The sequence below is a fragment of the Octodon degus genome, unplaced genomic scaffold (genome assembly GCF_000260255.1).
Source record: "Octodon degus isolate 3935 unplaced genomic scaffold, OctDeg1.0 scaffold00053, whole genome shotgun sequence".
NCBI lineage: Eukaryota > Metazoa > Chordata > Mammalia > Rodentia > Octodontidae > Octodon > Octodon degus.
The window spans coordinates 3,713,006-3,717,931 of NW_004524629.1; the positions used below are offsets into that span (position 1 = coordinate 3,713,006).

Here is a 4,926-nt window from a genome sequence, read left to right on the forward strand (position 1 = left end):
CTGGTGTTAGACAGTGAGTGTCTCATACCTACAAGAGTACGAGAACAAAAAAGGGAAACTGAGAAACAAGGAGAAAAGTCATAAAAGTAGACTTTAGAGGACACAACAACTCTTTAATGGAGGGAAGAGGAAAACAGGAAGAGGGAGTCATCAGACTGACACACTATTTCAAGTCTGGATTGGTGGAAGCGAAGTAACAGTATCATCACAAATTTTAAAGATAAGAAGGATATTTGAATTGCAGAAAGAGAACAGGGAGAAATTAAGACAGGTATAAAAATATTTATTCCATTTTGGACACTTTTGAGATCAAAGTTCCCATAGAAGCCCATATGGAAACATCTACAAGACAGTGAGGAAGATAGAAATGATCTCCTTTGGAGAAGGTTGAAATTGAGGAGGGGCAGAAGTTGAGGGGGGAAATAAAGACACTAAAATAATCAAGTAACCATTTGTGACCCTAGAGTAACTGCTTCAGTAGAGATGTGCAGACAGAAAATAGAATGCCAGGAAGAGTTGAGGAGGTAGCCAACTGGAGGAGAAGAAAAGATAAGATTAAAGTAACACTGTCCCTTTCCATGATTATAAAGTTCCTATGAACACCTGCTTAGGCAGGTACAGGGACTGAGGTTCAATGCCCAGCATGCTCTGCCAGCCCCTGCCCCAGGGTGTGCTGAGATGACAACTGAGACTGAGCATGGTGGCACGTGCCTGTAATCCCAGCACTTAGGAGGCTGAAAACAGGAGGATCACTACGAGTCCAATCTGTGTAGTGAGACCTTGCAGACCCTGTATTATAGATAGATAGATAGATAGATAGATAGATAGATAGATAGATAGATATTTCCTATGAATTTATTTTAAAGTAAAATTTTAAGGGACTATAAAGGAGAAAATTCCCATACTCCTCCCCCCACCCTCCCATCCCAGACAAACAGTACAAATGTCTTGGCAGAGTTCCCCCTAGACATTTGTCTATGCATATAATTAGGGAGATTTGTGGGTTTTAATTGGAATGCAGGTTTATTTCTTATTGTTTCATATAACATATCTAGAGAATTTAATTAAAGTCATCAAATGCTGTCTTTAATATTTTGAATATTGTCCAATTCTTACCTAAATCAAAATTTCCATCAACAGCTAAGAAAGACAGGGTTATTTCAAACCTCTTGCTGTTATGTACAAAGATCCATATTTCTTAATGTTGGAAAGATAAAGACAAAAAGTTTCTCCAGGGCATGGCAGGCAGAGGGAAGAGTGAGTTGAGGAGTATTACATCTAAAACAGCTTCCAAAATTTTGTGTGCTTAAAGAGTGATTGGACTGTGGGGCTTTATAGCTGTGTTGCTATGTGGGGGGATCTGGTGGAAGAGTTGAGTCAATGTGGACGGGCCAGAAAAGCTGTATCTGCCTCCCCTGCCCTCCTAGCTGTGCTCCACCCAGGCCCTCCATCCATGCTTTCCTGCCTTGGAGCCAGCCAACTGTGGACTAAAGCATGAGCCAACACAAGCCTCTCCTCCTGCAGCTGTGGGTGTCAGGTGTTGGGTCTCAGCACTGAAAGTCACTAGGATAAAGAGTTGGATTTCTAGCACAGAGCAAACAGGCATGCTTAAAGAAAGACCCATGAAAACCTGAGAGAGCATTCAAAAGGCCCCAGCCTCTGAGGACAGCATATTTTTATATGACACAAGGGTGCACTTTAGCTTCTCCTGAGCCACAGACAGAGCCTGCACCCAACCAGCTTACTATCTAAGCTCTGTCCTCACCTCCTGGGGACTTGATTTCCTGTTCAGGAAACCAGATTGGTACCAAGGGAGCTGTCCTTGGCAGAGCTGTTCTCGGAGCTAATGAGATCATGACTTCCGAGCTCCTCAGGGAAAGAGGCTACCTAGATTCAGGACAAACTATTCTTCTCATTATTTTGACAAGTGCGGAATAACAAACAGCCATATTGCTTCCTCTCTTCCCATGGGGTGGTCAGTCCTAGTGCCTGGGTTCAGGCTGCTTCCTTTTTCCTCCGTTCTATCCATACCTAAAACCTGTATGTACACTCCTACTTCCCTTTTCAGCCTTCTCTGGGTCCCCTTTCTTTGGTCCCCTCCAGATCCAGTCCTCATCCCAATCCAGACTGACACTATGATCTGAAAATGCAAAGGCCTTGGACTCAGTTCCTGTGCACCTGAGCAGTCCTCACTGTTTGCTTGATTTGTTGTTCAGATTTCTCTGCAGAGGGCTGTTGGGGTGTGTGTGTGTGTGTGTGTGTGTGTGTGTGTGTGTGTGTACATTTGAACATCACAATAGTCCCTGCCCATGGTCCCTGAGATCTTTGTCTTAAAAAGACCTAGGCAGTACATTACTGGCAGCAAAGGAAGAGGCACACATGTCTCCAAGGGCTAAACACCCCTCTGCATTCATTTCAGATCATTTGAGACCATCAGCCCAGGGACTCAGTGAAGCAGCAATTATTAAGCCACGTGCACTGGTGTCCCTGCCAATTTACCTTAGACAATGCTAAGGAAAAATGAATGGCAAGAAAGACCAGAGCCATTCTGTAACCACGAGTACCCCCTAGTGTTCAGTCTGAGGGCTTAACTCCCACCGCAACCTCACAAGCCAAGTAAAAACAATTACTACACTGTTGATTGTTCAACCATGGCATCCAGTACTTTATTGCATTATTGCCACTAATATAACCCACATGCAAAAGGTGATCTGTGACTCTGGCAAACTATTCAGAGTGAGTAAAGGGTTGTTTAAGGAAGATGGATCATTTATTAACTTTCCAATATAGCATCACTAGGCTCTATGTTTAATCATGGAGCAAAATTATCACTTTACATCTGTAATTTTAGCATCAATAGTATCAAAGTTTTAGAAAAGCTGATGAACTCATGCTTTCAAATGTCATTGTATATTGTGAAATGACATGACAATAAGTTAAGTATCATGAAATATTTTACTTCAATTGCAAGAAATAATACGATATAATTTTTTAGTTATACAAAAAGAAATGTAACACCCAGGAGGCTGATGCAGGAGGATTGTTACAAGTTCAAGCCAGTCTGAGCTACATAGTGAGTTCAGGGGCAGCCTGAACTTTATATATAGCAAGACCTTGTCTCAAAAAATAAAAAAAAAAAGAAAGAAAGAAAAGAAATGCAGGCCACAGCTTTCTTCCAATAGCTTTTTATGATTATATAATCCAACCACTTAAAATAATACCTTGGTGGGTCTATATTACACAGAATGGGTTATGCTAAGGTTGTCAAGAGTAAGGCCTACTTTAAGAGATACTAAGTGAAGTTTAGAAGACGATGAGAGGGCAAAACTGATTACTATGTTAGGAAATGCTTGGTAATACAGGACAAAAATAAGTACAACACGCCTAAATACAGGATGATAGTTCATGAAACTAACAAAGATATCATTTGTCAGATTGCTTATGCCCATATTGAAGGGGATATGATAGTCTGTGCGGCATATGCACATGAATTACCATAGTATGGTATGAAAGTTGGCCTAACAAATTATGCTGCAGCGTATTGTACTGGCCTGCTGCTGGCCCGCAGGCTTCTCAATAGCTTTGGCATGGATAAGATCTATGAAGGCCAGGTGGAGGTGACTGGAGATGAATACAATGTAGAAAGCATTAATGGAAAACCTGGTGCCTTCACCTGCTCTTTGGATGCAGGCCTTGCCAGAACTACAACTGGCAATAAGGTTTTTGGAGCCCTAAAGGGTGCCGTGGATGGAGGCCTGTCTATCCCTCACAGTACCAAACGATTCCCTGGTTATGATTCTGAAAGCAAGGAGTTTAACACAGAAGTACATTGGAAGCACATCATGGGTCATAATGTCACAGACTATATGCGCTACCTAATGGAAGAAGATGAAGATGCTTACAAGAAACAGTTCTCTCAGTACATAAAGAACAATGTAACTCCTGACATGATGGAGGAGATATGTAAGAAAGCTCATGCTGCTATACGAGAGAATCCAGTCTATGAAAAGAAGCCGAAGAGAGAAGTTAAAAAGAAGAGGTGGAACCGTCCCAAAATGTCTCTTGCCCAGAGAAGAATCGGGTAGCTCAAAAGAAGGCAAGCTTCCTCAGAGCTCAGGAGTGTGCTGCTGAGAGTTAAACCAAATTTCTATGAAGATTTTTCAGATAAAGACCAATAAACTTATTCATCAAGCAACTGCTTCTGTGTTAAGCTCTTGTTATAAGAGTCTACGAAATAAACTGAAGCACAGAAAGAAAATAAAATAATACCTTAAAGCCTCTATGTTTTGTATGATATGAAATGAAGAACTGGCTATAATTTGCATATGTAATATAATTATAAGCTGTAAAATATGCATACTGTATGGATATATACAAATACTAGCTTGGAAGGTAAAATAATGAAAAAAGGTTTTGTTAAAGTAAGGGAGGATTAGAAGTTTTTGTAGGTTTTCAGTTTGGTTTGGTTTGGTTTGGTTTGGTTTAGTTTGGTTTGGTTTGATTTTTAAACTGTTTTAAAATATATATGTGCAAGTAAAGTTTTTATGACTACAAGAGCCTTTTTCAGTCAAGGATAAACTGTGAAGTAATTCTCAGCTTGGGACCTGTGATCACATGATCATTTCAAGGCTCTTTTGTTTGTTTTCTTGTTTGTTTGTTTGTTTGTTTAAGGCCAAAAGTCCTATTAATTAAAAATAAAACAACACAGTGTACAATTTTTTAACCATTGTTGAGCTTTATTCATAACCATAAACTTAACTCTGCAGTCCAGATACATTTGGAAGGGAGCAAGGAAAACATGGAACCCAAAGAACTGCAATAAGAACAGAGATGATGGGCTGTTCTGAGCAGGTAGGGCGCAGGGTGCTCTCCTGAGCTACATGAATGGTCTGGTCTGGTGGTGGCGATACACACGAGTCACACATG

The 4,926-nt window shown here is 40.7% G+C and overlaps 1 pseudogene; it reads left to right on the plus strand.

Moving 5' to 3' along the window:
* The first annotated feature begins 3,245 nt into the window (after positions 1-3,245).
* Positions 3,246-4,230, plus strand: LOC101562713 (annotated as a pseudogene).
* Positions 4,231-4,926: the final 696 nt, after the last annotated feature.